The 17,980-nt window shown below is 41.9% G+C and overlaps 2 long non-coding RNA genes across 2 annotated transcripts in view; one reads left to right on the top strand and one right to left on the bottom strand.

The window, feature by feature from the left end:
• Positions 1 to 17,980, top strand: part of LOC133468589 (uncharacterized) — a 56,315-nt gene that overhangs the window by 28,880 nt on the left and 9,455 nt on the right. The window lies entirely within an intron of this gene.
• LOC133468328 (uncharacterized) lies at positions 11,088 to 13,855 on the bottom strand. The gene is made up of 2 exons (XR_009785462.1): positions 13,052 to 13,855; positions 11,088 to 11,954 (listed from the first exon to the last, which is right to left on the bottom strand). It is a non-coding gene; the product is annotated as an uncharacterized LOC133468328 (long non-coding RNA).

Below are 17,980 nucleotides of genomic sequence, written 5' to 3'. Positions count from 1 at the left end.
ATTGGCAAGTGTAATTCAGCTGCTTGATTATTAAGTGCTGCCTCCATAGACAGGACCACCCCGTCTAAACAGGCTCAGTTCAGGAAACAAAGATTTGACCTCTGCAATTGTATTTATTTATTTTAATCCTTGGAGCTACATTGCAAAATATGTCTCACTTAAAGCCCCAAAATGCTATCATGGGAACAAATGGCAAAATCTTAAGTGAAAAGCAGTGTTGCGTCATTGGTTGCCGGCTGTGGAAAGTACCTTATGATAACTTCTGTTGTGAATTTGCACTGTATAAATACAACTGACTATGACTTTTTTTTTTTTAATTAGATGTGTCAAAAGAATGGCGATGAAAACACAAGCTCTTTAGTCGGGGAATAAATCTAATGTAAAGCAGCAGGTGATCTGGCTATATCCGCATCTCGTCTTCTGGTGGTGATCTGATGAACAGCTGACAGTGCTTATGGTCGATTTCCCCCACTCGGCATTACCCTCATCCCAGCTAGAAACCTTCTCGCACGCTGTAAATCTGACTAATAAGGCCTCGGAGCGCCTGGCGGTCCTGCTCCATTTCAACGTGATAAATAAACGCTGCCTCGCCCAGCGGACAAGCAACCGGATGAAATCCAGCTCACTACAAAGTAGGTCTTGGCGATTAATTGATTTCGGCGCTATATTTAGCTACTTTTACAACATCTCTAGCGATTATTAAACAAGAAAAAAATAACTTCTAATGACTTTAATCCACACTATAAAAAAAACAGAAAACGAGTGGAATAATTCTGACATACTTTCTTTATTACAAAAAAAGGAGTAAATGGTGCGCGTTTATATTTTGCAAAAGCAGTGATTTAGCCACGTTGGAAACTTTTAAGCCAAGTTTTGTGATTTTAGGCTGCAAATATTGTGCCGAGGTCACCCTGCCGCACCTGTACATCAGAAAAGTGTGTGACAGACGTGGACCAGCCGAGCCGTGCGCTTTGACGACTCGTTGTACAATGTTAAATTGTTAAATATTTAGAATGTTAATTTAGGATTGTGTTTAAAAACCTATTTTGATAACGCCTTTTTTTCCCAAGAGGACGCACTTATTTTCACATTAACTGTAAAGAAAGAATATTTTGGATTTCTATGGGACATCTATGGGGTATCCGGACAAATTCATACAATCCCAGAAAGGGGAAAATAACCCTAACCCTAAAACAAAGGGGGGAAATTTATTAAAATCAAAGAGGTGATACCCCCCCCCCCCCATAAGATTTTATTTCAAAGCCATATTGCCCAAACGTTATAACAAATGAAAAATAAATGCTTCACATCTATGTTGCAATCCACCAACTCGAGGCACGCATTAACTGCTATTTCAGTCTAAAACCATTAGACTACAAAATTCTATTCTTTATGCAAAAGTTGATGCAAGTTAATGCTGGAGGAGGGAAAATGGTTTAAAAATAGTTTTGAATCATGTCATTATGCTGTGCTCTTTTTATTAAAAAAGAAAGCTGGGGGAAAAAACGATTAAAATCAGAAATTGGAGACTTTGTTTGAAGGCCAAATCGCCCAGCCCTCCTACAAAAAAAAAAAAAAAAAAAAAGTCATCCCTACGAGGGAATCTGGCGTCCATTTTGTGATTTTTCTGTCTCTGCAGTCATTGCGAGGTCAGCGGCGGGTTAAACGGCGGACTGCAGGCCGGTTCTGCTTTTCCTCGCCACCGCCGCCTCGTCTCCCAGGTAATCGGCTGATTGCGTTCCCGGAGACAGACGTCTGACGGAATGTCCTCACCCCCGCAGACTCGTTAATTACGCAGCGCGAAGCGCGCACACACTGGCAGCGGGCGTTTATCTCCCGCTCGAATGGCGCTTGCGGCGATACGCCGGGCCCGGGGAGGAGCGGTGGTGATAAGCATGCTGGGAGAATGCGTAGGGGCGGGGGGGGTTCACTAGCACCTTCCTCAAGTTACACTCCTTCGACTCAACAGCACTTTTCGGTTAATTCAATGATTCTCAACCGGTAGTTTGTGGGCAGGTTGTAAATAATAGTGGTTCGCATTCTAGCCCCCCACCACCCCCCTTCCCCTTCCCCCACTTGACAATTGTGTTTGGAGGATGGAAAAGTGAAACATGAAATTTCCTATACACGAACGGAAGCACACAGAGTAGACAGTGGTGCTGTAGAGACCAAGATGAACGTGGGATTTTTTAAGGTCCACTTGCAGTGGAAGTTTTGCTCCATCTCCCGTTTCCTGGTCCACGAAGCGTCGCTTCGGACCATAAAGATTATATCGGCCCTTTGCGTACCACCCCAGAGGCCACCCCTTTCTACGCATTTAGGGGCTTTTATTCAATTACGTATGATTCCTGTCTTAAGTTCGCATGTGTCGTAAAACTGACAGTAATTGCTAAAACAATATGTAGAATGTGGCGCGGGACTGAAACGGACCATTGGAAAACAACGCGGCATAGATGGACGCTCGTGGATCCTTAAGTTCAATTAGAAATTGCTTTGATATACTGCAGACCACATTTGTGCTCGGTAAATCAATCATCACTGTTTTGTTTTTTTTAAAGCAAAAAGTGCTATTGTTTCAATATTTTAGTTCGGGATTGATTCTCCTGTTGTTGGAAAGTAAAACGAATTCAGTAGCGACATCCTGGTCAACCTCTGATTTTCCACTTTTCAATTCAAATTAATAGAAGAATGCTGTACATACAGTACTATATACATATTGGGGAAAAATTAGAAAATGGTAGTCTAAAGTTTTAAAAAATTATTAAAATATATTTGGGTAAAAAGAATACGAACTTTTCTGCTGTATTTTTGTTTAATAGTTACAAATAGACAACAATATTAGATGGAAATAATACAATTATGAATGGCCCAAACAAATTACAACAAAAATATGAGACAATTATACATATTAGACCAAAAAGATAAATATTAGATGGAAAATGTAATAAATAAATAAATAAGGAAAGAAAATACAAGAAATTTACAAAAATATTAGGTGGAAAATATATTTTAAAAATGGACAAGTATAGGACAAAAAAATAGATATAATAATAATAATAATAGACAAAATAGAAATAAATATTAGACAGCCGGACATACGCTTTGACAGAAAATGTCAAAAAAATATTAAGGAAAAGAAGAATAAAAATAAAAAAGGGCACAAAAATGTAAGGTTCTGCTGTTAGCTTAGCTTGTTTTGTGCATGTGTGTGGTTGTTTATGGCTTAATCGGCCCTTGTTTGATGTTCCACAACACCTCACTTCACACCTTTGCGCGCTCTGGACTGGATAACGAGACACCTTTTTAGACTTTTTAAGGCTCGCCCGCCTAGAATGGAAGCCAGCATGTTTTTCGTATTTGGGCCCTCCATCTTGTGTGCGTTTCTGTTTCCCACAGCCACACGGCATTTGCTAATATGCCTTTTATTATCTCCTTGTCCTTGAATGGGATGTTTGGCGACGCTATGTTTAGTGTTTACACGGCGACGTATGAAATTAGCCCGGCCGCGGGACCAGCTAATTCGGAGGAGCTCCTTCTAAAATGGACACCCTCGTTAAAAAAAGATGAAGACATTCTCCGGTTTCCGTTCTGTACACGGCGCTAATCACAAGCACTCGTTGGCCTCGGCCCCGGCCTCGCTATGTTTAGTGTTTACGACGCCGCGCTCGCACGGGACCACAAATGCGAGCACATTTGGTGGCTCCGTTTGAATTGACAGGTTAGCACATGTGGAAGAATGCTATTTTAGGCTCTTATAGTACAGCCTCTTTCGCTAATTAAGTCCACTTAGAGTGTAGATTCGTTTTTGTTAGTAAGCGTGATGCTAACCTTGGCTGAATTTACAGAACATCGAGGGTTTGGCAAACTATGACCCGTGGGCCCCATATGCCCTGCTCGGTTCTTTCATACGGACCACAGAACATTAATGTTATCAAGAGTACTGTTTAAAAAAAATAAAAAATAAAAATAAATAAATAAATAAACCTTCCTGAAAAAAACAGGATCCAGTGAGAGTGCCTCGTTGTTGACCACGAGTGTGCAGGTTGCGCGGAGGAAGGCGGAATAGCGAGTGTGGGGGCTGGGGGGCAGACTTTCACAGCCAGCGTGTTTATTTTTAATGTTTTAATTTTAAATTTTTTAATTTTTGCTTCCTCCCTTCTGGGATTTGCACATTGCACTATGCAACACAGCTGTGAAGCCGCTATAATCAGGATCTTGAGTTTGAGTTGCTTTTCTAAAACACTTAACTGTACATTTGTGAGTGTTTTGGAAAAGCCTAGATTAATTTGTGTGTGTGAGTGTTTGTGTGGGATGCACAGGCAGTGAAATTACAACCCATGAGTTCATAGTTCAAGGCCAGTTACTCATTGCAGTGTGTGCATTGAATGGCCGTGTGCTGGAGTGATGAAATGCTTTGTTTTCAGGAGGGCACCGGGAGGGTGTTTTTACGGACAGTCGGGCGTGTGACGAAGAATTTGGATTTCCACGTGTAGGGAAAATAAACGAGCGGCAAGACGAAAAGGCGACATGGGAACATCTCGTCCGCCCATCTGGAGGAGATTGTCAACAGCACGGCTTGTCATGGTTCACAATGAAGTTGTTGTTGTTTTTTCCCCCCATGTAAAAGCAAGAACTCTGATTTTAATTCAGAAACGGCATCGGCCTTTTTTTAGCTCTTGCTAATTTTCTATCGACTTTTTTTAAAACAAAAATCTGGTTCCTGACTTCAATCTTCTTTCTTTTTTTTTTTTTATTAAATGTTTTTTCTTCCCCCCCCCCTGTACAGAATTCATATTTTTTTGAGGCAAGATTTTTTGGAGGGTAGGAGAGGTGTATAATTTATTCCTATAACTGGATTAATTCCCAACTTCCCCTTGACTCTTTTTGGCCTCCAGATGTTGATGTGTGAAGTCCCATATATATATATATATATATATATATATATATATATATATATATATATATATATATATATATATATATAATATTTTTTTTTTGTCTCAAACCCATAATGCATTGCACATTTCCCATGAGTCACCGAAGTGTGATCGACATGTGGAAGGCGGTGGGAACGTTGGAGACAAAAAAAAAAAAATCATAAAAGAGGCCATGACGTTTTATTTCAATTACTCTGTGCATGTGTGGCTTGAGATGGAGTGTGAAGCGTGTTTATTTGGTCATGGGTGTCAACCGGATAGAAAGGTGTTGGCAACACACACACACACACACACTCCATGGTCAGTACTGTGGTGGTTCTGGGCTCATGCTACATTAGCATCTGAACGGCGTGTCCTTCCCTGCAGCGCGAATGGTCGTGGGAAATGAAGGCAGGCAGGAAGTCATCTAGGCGCACATGAGAAAATGTATAGAATAAGAAGAAGAAAAAAAAGATATATAATCTGTATTTGTTTTTCTTGATGAGCTTTGTGTTCTGTGTGCAATTAACGCTCGCCAGTTTGTAAATCACCATTTGCAGAAACAAAAAACGCAAAAAACACACCTCCTACAAAGGTTTATAAATGCCTATAGACGCCACAAGGTGGCAGCGGAGCACGACCCTTTTCTATTAGATAGCGCTACGTCTGCAAATATTGCGAACCGGGCCCCCCAGTTTGAGAACCGCTTGTCCAAACAGACCAGAGCCAGCGAGCAAAACAAGCTCCCTCACGTTGCCATGTTGTTACTTGTGAGACCAGTACCGAGGCTTCCTCCTCCTCTTCCTCCCGCCCGATGCGATGATTCCTTCCGATAGTCTCGCCTCGCCGCCGGCGTGCACGCTCGAGCTCATGGACGCAGATTATCCGCGTCCTTTGGCGCCCGTCTTCGGCTCTGGAGCTGGCCCGGATGCTGAGGGTGTTGACACAAAAGGGGGATATTGATATTTGGGAGTGATGAAGGGGCTTGTTGATGTGAAGCCGTTTCCTCCGGCGAGAGGTTCGCATTTCATCCCCACGTCTTTGTTACTCTGCAGGATTATGTAAGGGAGACCTAATGGATTTTCACTTGTGGGGAACTTTTTTTTATTTCTCATGTCTAAGACTTAGTTATTCACATTCATATCTAAATCTTAAAAAAAAATAATAATAATTTTGGGGTGGGGAGACACCCTGTTTTTTTAATCTCTCCTGGACTCCGATTTGGGTCTTGAGCCACTGGTTGGGAATCACACACAAACACTTTATGGCACCGGTGTCAAACTCAAGGCCCGGGGGCCAAATCTGGCCCGCCAAGTCATTTCATGTGGCCCGTGAAAGCAAATCATCTGTGTCAACTTCCCTGATTATTGCTCAAATTGCCTGGTTTCTGACCTACCTACCTAGTTTGTTACCAACCTAACTGCCTACTTTCTGAATAACCCTACCTACGTAGTTTATTACCTACCTACATGTGTTTATGCGTGAGCCCACATGGTTTCCTTATAGGTCTTTTACAGCCTTTTGCTGTCTAACCAGCCATTTGTCATGGTCCTGGTCTTTCTGTGTGATTAAGAACCACTTATAGTTTAAAAAAAAAAAAAAAAAAAAAAAAAAAAAAAAAAGTATTCCGTGTATTGATTTTATTTAACCTTTATTTTTCCAGGTCAGGCGATTAAGAACAGATTCTCATTTGCAATTGTAAATTTAATGCAGTTGCATTAAATACGGTATTAAAGATGATCTTTAGTGAACATCCGTGTTCCAGTAGAGTTTAATGTGTGGTCACTCTACAGTTTTGTCTGCAAACATTTCTCCACTGTGTATACAGTATATTTGTAATATATATTATTTTGTTGGTGAGGTAACTATATAAATATAGGTATAAGATTGCTCCATATTATTATTAAAAAAAAAAAAAAAAGTCTTCGTAGATGGCTGTCTAACAATACCTTAATAAATAATTGAAAAATATGACCCAAAATGCTTATACACACACATACGCGCAAAATAATATGCAGGGGCAAATAAGGAGGTGTGAACAGGCTTGAAGTTATTATAAGTCAAACCAATGATGTGGGGGGGGGGAATAAAACCACTCCAGTTCCATTCAAAATAAAGGACAAGGAGGTGTTGCCTGGTTTGTTTGGCCCCGAGCCAGGATACTTGTCATGCTGTATTCTGTGTGTGTGTGTGTGTGTGTGTCACAGGTGCGAGTTATGATATTCATAACTAAAGCACGGCCGGGTGTCTGTTTCAGCTCACTGTGGTTGTTTTCAAATCATCAGAATCATCGAAAGATCAAATCATCAGCACTATGGGAGCTACTTTTCCGTCACGCGTCATTTCATCTTCGTCTCCAGCACACCGTGACAGCTGACTGGTTGCCACCGTCATGCTCGCGTGTGCACGTGTGTGTTGTGTTTAACAGGCAGTCCTATTTCCGCCGCTTGCAGCGTGGATGTTTTTGTCTGCTTTAAAGCCCCCGTGGAAATTCAATCTGTGCTTCCTCCTCTGTTGAGAGCAGTCAAAATACACTTGTTTAGGCTTGGCGGACATTTTACGCACATTGGCAGGGACCGCTGGTAACATTCCGGGCAATGTGGGTGGGTTAGTCGGGCTTAATGGAGATTTTCTCCACTTGTTGGCCTGCTGACTTCTATTTAACATTGGTTTGAATGCGATCGGTTCATTCTTAACACAGCCACATCCCCAGTTATGAGAGGGTGTGCACACTTGTGCAATCACATTATCGCCATTGTTACAGGTCCAAGTAATGGTGGAAAAACTTTCAAAATTAGATTTCTCCTTACCTTTTAAACTTTCTAGCCCCCAGGTTGTATTTTTCCCATTAATGCAAAAAGAAAACTAGCCTTACCAACATACCTTGCATTCTCGTACGTCCAGTTTTTGCGAATGTCTCTGTTGCGTCGTATTTTCGTCGCTTGATGAGGACGGTCTTCACTCTGTTCCATGCGATCGGTTCATTCTTAACACAGCCATATATCCAGTTATGAGAGGGTGTGCACACTTGTGCAATCACATTATCTCCATTGTTATCGGTCCAAGTAATGGTGAAAAAACTTTCAAAATTTGATTTGTCCTTGAGCTCTTTTTTTTTTTTTTTTTTACATTCGAAAACCTGGCATTTGCACAGGGGTGCGTAGACTTTTTTTTTAAATATATATTAATACAAAAAGAATGCTACTCTTATTGACGGAAATCCACACAATTTGTCCATTTTCTACTTAATAAAGTGCATTGATTTCTGTACTGATTCTGATACTGTGCACGTGAAACGCATGCGAGCGTGCGCGCGTGTTAATCCCCGTCCTTGTCGACCGGTCACACACGTGCACATTTGCCCCTTGTGCGCTACAGTAGCTGCTGTGATGTGTTTGAGCATGTGCTCAGCCCCATACAGTAAATCCCGTCCATGCACCGTAATCACTGATCAATAGAAAGTGATCAGTCACACACACACACACACACGCACTAACATCTGTTACATGTTTGTTTACATGACACTACATTTACAGATGCTCCTATAAAGGCTTTCTACAGATTCTATTGAACTATAAAGAGAGCCCAATCCCCTTCTTCCTATGCACGCATGCGCACGCACACGCGCGCGCACACAGTCTACAGTATGAAGGCGTCGTTAATGCAGTGGGCCGGATGTTTCTGTGACCTTTCTCGCTTTAGGCCTGACCCCAGCAGATGACCCAGGAGAGGGATTAAGGCCCGATTCTTCTAATTACACCCCCCCCCCCCCTCACCCCCCCACCCGCTGACCTGCCTAATTTACTTCATTAAGGGAGTCCTGCACTCTTCTCAAAAATATGAAGAATAAGTAATAAGCAAGTCATTCACTAAAGGGAACTCATTACAGACATTTGTGGAGGTTAGCATACATTGTAGCCGTTATTCTTTTTACATTCAGTAGGGTTTACAAAAAAAAATAATGCACTGTAATTAGCTAAAAGCTGACATTTTGTTACTTGATAAGATTAATTTTCACTTTTAACTTGTGTTCATCGTTAAAATTTTTTGTATTTTTTTTTTTAAAGCCACTGAAAAGGTTGCAGTCAGCAATAATTAAAAGCATTTAGTGGGATTGTGCATGAAAAATAATTCACATTTTATTTACAAGAAAACTGACATTTTGTGGGTTATTGAAAAAGATTAGCTCCCATTTTTCTTTTGTTTTTCAATTTGTGTTTGTTCCATTTGTATGAATAGATTGAATAATTTCAAGATAAAAAGTTTGCTATCAGCAGTAATTTGTCTCAGGAATGTTTTAGAATTTTGTAGAAAAAGTAACACGCTTTAATTACTAGAATTGAACATTTCGTGGTGTTATATGAATAAAATAAGCTTTATTTTTTTTATTAATCGGAAAATTAAGTTGGGGTTCAAAAGTGTGCAGTCAGTATTAATTTTCAAAGGAATTTAGGATTTTTTTTTAAAATGTTTTTTTAAATGTGCTTTTGGTTATTAAGATATTTTCTGGAGTCGCTTGAAAGAAAAAGCTCTTTGTATTAATGCAAAAAAAAACATTTTTGAGGGCTAAGACAACTACAGTCGGCAGTATTTAGTAGCCTTTTGTACAAAGGTAATGTGTTTAATTAGTAGAACATTTTATACAATTACTGGAATAAGATTATCTTTTTTTGTATTAATGGAAAAACACAGTTTGAGGCAAAAAAAAAAAGTCTACAATCAGCAGTCATTTTTAAAGGAATATAATTGGATTTTGAACAAAAATGCATACTAATCAGTAGAAAACAATTTGTGGGGTTATTTGAACAAAATTTGATTTCTTCTTGCAATTTTCAGTACTTGTTGAAATTTTGTCTTTTATCTGGAATAAATACTGTTTAACATAATTATTGAAAATTTTTTTTTTTGCTCTTTTCATTCTGCCCGGCTCTTTTTTTGATGATATTTATGCGCGCTGACACATCAACAAGTATCCCGTGATGCGGCAATAACATGAAGTCAGCCTTTAAAGACGAGCACTAATTTTTAGCACGCCACTTTGTGTGTATGCGTGTTGATGTCATCCATCAGCGTGTCAGCAGAGGTAAAGATGATTTAGGATGGCACTCGTCATGTAGAAATTCCATACGGCTAATTTTCTCCCCCCTCCGGGCCAACGTGCGATGAAGCAACATCTGCTTTAAATTGTAGCGATGAACTGGTTTGTCTCATTCAGCCTTTAAACGATTAATTTAAATGCAACATTGAAACCCATTAACACAATGACAGATTATTGTGAACAGACCTTGCTTTCGTACTGATGCACAAAGATGATTCGTCAATGTGTCAAACGGCCGCAGTCTAGCGCCAACTACAGCCGAGGAGGACTTCTTCTCTTTCAGATTCTTTTTGCCTCAAGTATCGGTGGCTGGTATCGGCAGCATTTACCCGATACCTTCAAATCCGGCCGGTATCGGCCCGTGCCCACCCATCCCTACTTTTTAATGTTTGTATACAATAGTTGTCTCTGGAGTGCCTACATCAAGTGTGAAATTTAACAACCAAGTAAATCTTTACCTGTCTGCTGATTTCTGAAAGTCTTTTTTTTTTTTTTTTTTTTGCCAGATTGTGATGCAACAGTGGGACTAATTTACATAACGCACACGCCGAGTTTCTCAGGCAAAGAACTGGTAGCTACAGAACCACTTTAAGGGAGCCGAAGCACTCTCGAGTCAAAACAGAAAAGTAAGCAGGGCTACAGCGCCGGCCAAGATTAGCGTGCGCAGCATTAGCTTTTGATGATAATGCTATCATAACATTCGGCTAAGTTGTCTACGTGGTGGGCCGTGATTGACAGATCTTCCTGGGTGGTAGCGGGCAGCGACAGCGCCGTCCCTACGGCAACAAACACGGCAGGCTGACGAGTCGGTCAGCGAGCGCCCCCGGGGATCCATCACAACAACACACATGCACGCGTTGTAGGCCGTGTGTGTGTGTTGACTGGATCTAGCAGGGTCCTCTGTTGACACCGTCTTCGGGTCGTTGACATGAACGTCATGGGAGAGTGCGCCCAGGAACCCAGGAACCAGCACACGTGCTCTCTCTTTCTCTCTGTCTCTCTCTCTCTCCTCTCGCTGTCTCTCTCTCTCTCTCTCTCTCTCTCTCTCACACACAAACACAAACACACACACACTTGGTCAGCTGCTTTATTAAAAAGAAGCAAACGTAATTTTCCACACCACTGGACCTCCATGTTGCATGTAGTTCTGTACTGTAGGTTCACAATAGCTGTAGGGTCCTACAAGCGGAGCAAACTAGACGCACAGCACGGGTACTGGAGGAAGTTTTGCGTATGAGCACAATCCACACTCATTTTACATTAGACAATGCTATGGCTGGACAAAAGGAAGCTTGGCACCAAGATAGGTTTCCAAAAAAGCCTGCGAATGGTTGAATTTGCGAATAACAAACCATGAATGTATGAGGAACGCTGTACTCCTTTGTGAACAATTGCGGCCAGAAAAAGCTAAAGAAAAAGCCAGAGGTTCTGTATTCCTTTTATTAAAAAAAAAAAAAAAATGATTTAACCGTCTCATGTTTGAATATTTAATGTTATTGTCACTTCCTCCTTTGTATATTTGTCTTTCCTCTTGCTTTCTTTCTTTTTCATCATCATCTCCTCCAGCCTTTGTTTATTCCAGCGCCGCCGCTTCTGTTTATGTGTCCTTCTCCCCGCGTCCATAAATCGCTCTCTCGTTGGCTGTTGAAGTGTGAGGAATGGCGCATGTGACGTCTCCCCGCAGCTGCTGTCGCTACCACCCGCCTCTGCGAGCGGCAGGCAAAATATACACCGCGCGGCTGCACATTTCAACGTTCGGCCCTCCTTTGATGTGCGCCTGTTTGTTCCCGCCTCAAAAAAAAACCAAAAAACCAGTTGTGCGTCCACGCACTACCTGAACGTCCACAGTGCTGCGGTCATCCACACGACCGTATAAAAACAGCGTGTGCAGCCATATTCTTTCTAATGGCCAGTGCCGTGAACTTGTTTATCTGTGAACTCTGAAACACAGATTCATGAACTCTCTGAGGTTTTTTTTCCCCATGTAAATATTTGCTATGTACGTGGGAGTTTGCGACGTTTTGTTGTTGTACACGTTGTCTCGTGTCAGCACGGCTTCACAGCTCATTGACAAATATTCCCCTCGCCGTGCCTAACTCCTGACCGACCCCCTGCCCTCACATACGCACGCGTGTACACAAAACACACACATACACTCGGCAGAATGTGATCCGCCGTCCTAGCGTGTGACCCCGTCCAATGCGTGTGTCCAGTGTGCAATGACAAATTCCAAGGTTATATCCGAGGAGTAACGGGGAGATGGCTGCTGCGTGTAAGGGGATTGCACAAAGTCTGGACCGGGGTGTGATTTTATTGGTGACTGTAAACGCAAGCATTTTCATACGACTCTCTGCACTGTTTTGCTTTTCTACGCAAGCAGCACAAATATGTGAAAATACGTTACGTTAAATCACAGCACGTGGTGATTCAAATGTTCTAAACCGGCTAGAAACAAGTGCAGCAATCATGTGCAGCTTCCCCTCACAAACTTTTTAAACAATGATGTTGGGATGAATAAGTTGAGTCGAATTATTTGTTGCAGAGTGTTCGCGATGTTTAGGCCAGAAGATTGAAAAGATGCATTTGGGAACAACGGGGACAATAAAACGGAGAGTGCGGGTGGTGGTATGCATGGTGAGCAGAGAGCGAAGACGCTCACTTCTTGCTAATGAGTGTTTTGATAATGACTCTTTTGTTTTTCACAGCGGTGGGTGTTAAAGGGTGCACCGGTGACAAAGCGGATTTGCGCATGTTCTATGGTAACTCGGTCGTGGAGGAAGGTTCATTTGTAGCGATAGAATATTGGGATAGCGGAAAGCCAGAACCGGGCTTTTTGCCATTTTTGCGGTTCTACATAAACTTCACCGACGCAGAAAAGTATTACCAGAGCCGTAACAGGTGTGACAGTACCTTTTGTGGTTGGCGGCTGAATGGCGGCTCTGCCGTTACACCTCCGATGCGCTCAAGCAGAAGCTTAACTGTCAGTCATTACAGTCACCTAGTATTATAAACAAGTTGCAAGCTCTGTTTTTCTCACCCCATCCTTCTTTTCCCCCGCCACCTTTCACGACGTTCGCTCCTTCACCTCTTCCTCCTCATCATCTTTCTTCCCTCCTCCCGTTTACACTCGTCCACTGAATGGTGATCACGTCTGTCGTTACAGCCGCTCTTTGCACTGCTCCGCACTATTGAGATTGATGAGCTGCTCGGCTATAAATGACCTACGCGCGCACACACACACACACGTGGGTGTTGGGATCACGATAAGGCTTTGTTTTGGTTACGAAAAAGTGAAACGTCCAAACAAACCCCCCTAATATTGCATGGCTTAGGTCTCCATTTTTAATGATAAATTCGGACTACTGCCACCAACAGGAGTGGAGGACTGGTTAATCATTGAATTCAACAATACAATTGTCACTCAATCTTAATCTTAACAAGATTTGAACACTGCGATTGGCTGACAACCAGTTCAGGGCGTAGCCCGCCTCCTGCCCGATGATGGCTGGGATGGGCTGTGAGGAGAAGCGGCTCAGAAAATGGAGGCATGGATGGAAGATTTGGACAATTGTATGCGTCCAACTTTGAGGAAGGCCCCTTGTCAGTTTGCAGAGATCCTTTAAGGCATGCTTGGATGAGTTTGGTGTGGAAGAACTTAACCAGGCCTGCTCTTTGACCTCACGAAAAGACAAAACTCCCCACATAACCACGCCAAAATCATCCAGAATCTAGAAGAGTGGAAACTGATGTAGCGGCAAACTCAGCATTTTCTTCACTTCCTGCTTTTTGAGGGTCCCAATACTTTTGTCCTTATAGCGTAAAGTGGACAAGACTGGATCAGCACACTCAAAGTAAAAGTCAATAAAGCTAGAGAAAGCGACTTCCTTTTGCTGGAAGTGAAGATTTTATTTGTGATTTGATTTCCCAGTCACTTCCTGTCTGGCTTGTACTTCTTCTATTCAAAGTGCGGTTTCCGCCGTATCCGTCGTATCTGCCATCTAAAAATAGTCAAAGCATGCGAGCTGGACAGTCCCAGGAATGTTCCGGCTCTGTGCCTGCTCGAGTCAAGTCAGCGGAGAACTTCAGCTTTCTGGAAACTTTTATTTGTTGGCTTGCTATAATGAGATATGATCCACAGATTTTGAGACTGCTAATGCAGCGGCTTTATCGATGTTGGCATTTAGTCTCCGTTGGTTCTGTTTGATCCAACTTTAGATTTATGGCGGAGTCTACCATTGCATGACTGCTGTTTTCCACACAAGAAGTAAAGGAAATAAGAAAATATTAGTCTAACTTTTATTTCATGGACAGGCCATGTAATTTGAATAACATTTGAACATTCTAAATGGTGTTACTTGTGTAAACCACGATGTGAAATGTCACAAACTCAAAAAGAGGTTAGCAACTCTGAAACATAAAAATGTAAAATGAGACGTAACATCCGGCGTGTACTCTTTAGCTCTCGGCAGCCCTTTTGTGACGGTGCCTTCTTTTGAAATAGGCCTCAGCAAAAGCCAAATATATTTTTTGAAATAGAAACATCATGAGCTGAGGCTTTGAGCATTCCCCAACGCTTCGAAATTTGGTGCAACTTTAAGACACAAACATTTACCTCCCAAATTCGGGTGGAATTTTGAAGATAATGTGATGACTTCCTGTTCCTGTCTTTTGGAATAAGTGTCGCCAAGAAGTGTTTTAAAAAAATAATAATAATAATAATATGCTGACAGCTGCTCTTTTCCGTCTTCTTCTCTTTCTTCTACATCTTCCGTGACTTTGCGCATGTCGACAGTAGAAACTCTAAAGTTGGTGCGACTTGAGTGGCACATTCTTTGTCATGACCTTTTTTTTTTGTGGGTATACAACAACGACTTGAAGGTGTAAAATGGCATGAAAACGGATAGCTAGCTGGCCGTTAAACATGGAATCTTGTCCTTGGTTACCTTTTTAGTAGCAGGTGCGTTGGTCAGGTGTTTTCACGTTCCTAAAAAAAAAAAAAAAAAAAAAAACTGTCCATTTTCTACACCTTAGATTTATGGCGGAGTCAAAATTTGGGGAATCAAAATAGATGAAATGACCATATTTTATCCTCCCTCGTGGTTCCGCGTCGGATGCGACGGTGGTGGGTGGCGCGCCGTAAATCATCGCTTGACTTGACAAAGACTTAACAGCTGTAAACGGCGGCGCCGGGGCTCGGGTTCTCGCCACTGTCATCAAATAGCCGTCGAGTCGTTAACGGCTCACGCGGTGAACTGATCCTCGGCGCACCCGCGGCCACGGTGTCGGCCTATTCCCCCCCCCCCCCCTCCCCCGCGCAAAAAAACACAGGTGCACTTGGAGTCTGAAGACCTTGGTCGAGAAAGAGTTCCCGCTTGGAAAACGTTCGTGCTGAGCTTGTTGACGTTATCCAGTAGCACCTTGACAAAATTCTGACCAGCTCACTCACAGGCACATTTTTGGAATTGGGCATCTCCCCCTAAAATGTATTAGGTTGTTTCACACGTGATTGGCGGTCGGACACTTCAGAGATAAAACTATTTGTATACAAGACATTAAGACATCAATTTGACACAGTATATCCATTTCAAAGTATTGAATTACTCGTCTCCTGGCTCATTTAATTGAGCAATGTGCTCCTGAATCTCATTCATACCCAAAGTGCTTTGAAATCATTTTAGTCTTGGTACTATCTAAATACAACTGCATGAGTAGTTCAACTTTTCTCTGACATGTGCACGTTTATTGATTCTGTACGCCCTCCGAAACCTTCCGCCACTGCCTGCTATGACCTCACCTGCCGCTTTTAATGCTCAGTCACGGACTCGACGGCCGCAAAACCGAGCCCACCGCGTCTGAGGCCCGTAATGCTAATGGTTGCTTCCGTGCCAAGCGAGACTAAAACCGCACAACTGGCCTTTATGAAAATGCAAGCTAGTGTGTTGAGAGATGATGTTGGCGTCCTCCCTCAAAGGGGGGAAAGTGGGGGTATGTACTTTCTCACTAGTTTGGGAGCAGTCGTACTCTTCGCGAGTCTTTTTCAAACTACACTGCAAGACGTTTGAACTCATGTCAGCATGTCCTCCTCCACCACCATGGGTGGCGCTATGCCACTAACAGTGTTAGCATTTTTTTTCCCGATTTTGAAACTAAAATTGAAAATAAAAATCAGCCCTGAAAAGAGCATCAGAATGCTGGTCAAAGCTACAAAATTGGCGCAATCAATCATCTTGCGAGACGATATTAGCAAATTCATTAAAAAGCAGATTCATTACAATTTCAGTGCGTTTTAAAAATTCATTGTCGTTTCGATGCGACAGTAGCTTAGGATACGCACAAAAGTCTAAACTGACGTATAACCGCAATTGGCTTGACCATTAGAAAACAGATTTAGTACCATTTTAGTATTAGTATCTTCAACTTAAATGTATGCTCTACGGTAGATACAGAGAGAGCCTTTACACATTATGCATAAATTAGCCTTGACAGTAGTTATATAGTTATACACACACACACACACACACTGCCCCTTGCTGTGAACCCCCCACAGTCCGACACCGCGTCCTTAACTTGCTCTCCGCAGCTAGCGTGACAGATTAGTCACGTCGGCACCTGGTTATGGACAAGTGTCCGTGTCCCCACCCTGGTTGAAGATCACCGGACCACCGACACACTGTGTGTGTGTGTGTGTGCGTGTGTGTATAGAAATATACTGTAGGACTCCATTAATAATGTATACAAATATTGTCAGATTTTAAAAGGGCTTCCATGCTGTAATTAATGTTCTACATACAAGTATGCGTGTTCTTGTGTGTATACGTGCATGTAGCACGCAGGGGTCCCGTCTCCTCTGTCACTCAGGAACAACAAGGCGGCCATGCTTTCTAAAATAAGCTCCCCTCCTCCTCCTCCTCCTCCTCACATGTGCTCGTTTCGTCAGCGTCCCTTCGCCCGCACGTTGACAGCGGGCAACTCGAGAGGCCACGCCCGAGCAACGGGAGGAAGTGGGCGACGTGTTCTTAAGAGCAGTTTGTACATGAGCTGGCTAAAAATGTTTTTTTCTAGAACGATATTCCCATACCCGTCCAGCCAGATTTATTTAACATTCTTTGTATTGTTTATTATTATTTTAAATGATTTATGTATTTTTCAATGTGGCATGACAGCGGTTTGTCATGTGACACCGATGCTGCTATTGGTCGAAAAACAGCCCCGTTATGAGCGCTAAATTGTGGTAACGCTACCACCCGTACATTCTGTAATCAAAGTATCATTTAATTGAGCATTATGTAGTTAATAGATGTGGTTCTGCCTCGTTCAAATTTAGTAAGATTTTTTTTTATACAGTGGATGTAAAAAGTCTACACACCCCTGTTCAATTTGCAGGTTTTTGTGGTATTTAAAAAAATTTGGCTAAGATAAATCATTCCAAAACTCGTTCCACCATTAATGTGACCAATAACCTGTACAACTTAATTGAATTAAAACAAATAATAATAATCTTTTTGAGAGTGGAAGTAAAAATAAACAACTGTATGCTGTCTCCTATTTAATGAGTTTGAATACGATTAGTTAATTCTGAACACGGCCACATCTGCATTTATGAGGGTGTGCACACTTGTGCAACTACGTTCTTTCCCCTCTTTTGAAATTATTTATCTTGGTCTTATTTTTATTTTTTTTAAGGCCACACAAATCTGGCATTTGAACAGAGGGATGTGTAGACTATATTTAATATTTATATGGGTTTGCATGCATGTTTTAATTATTTTGATTATTAATAATGATTTATTTATTTTAAACAATCTTAGACTATTTTTTCCATTATTGAGGGGAATTTTGTATTTTTCTTTTGTTTTCTTTTTTTTTTTTCTTTTATGTTTTGAACTGCAGCGGTTTGTGCAGTCATTCGCGGTACAATGTTGGCTACGTTAGCCGTTTGGGTGGACTCCATTACCGCCCTTCCAAG

This window comes from Phyllopteryx taeniolatus, chromosome 18, assembly GCF_024500385.1.
Source record: "Phyllopteryx taeniolatus isolate TA_2022b chromosome 18, UOR_Ptae_1.2, whole genome shotgun sequence".
NCBI classification, from domain to species: domain Eukaryota; kingdom Metazoa; phylum Chordata; class Actinopteri; order Syngnathiformes; family Syngnathidae; genus Phyllopteryx; species Phyllopteryx taeniolatus.
The sequence above is the reverse complement of the archived record's forward strand: the minus strand, read 5'-3'. Positions and strand labels throughout refer to the sequence as shown.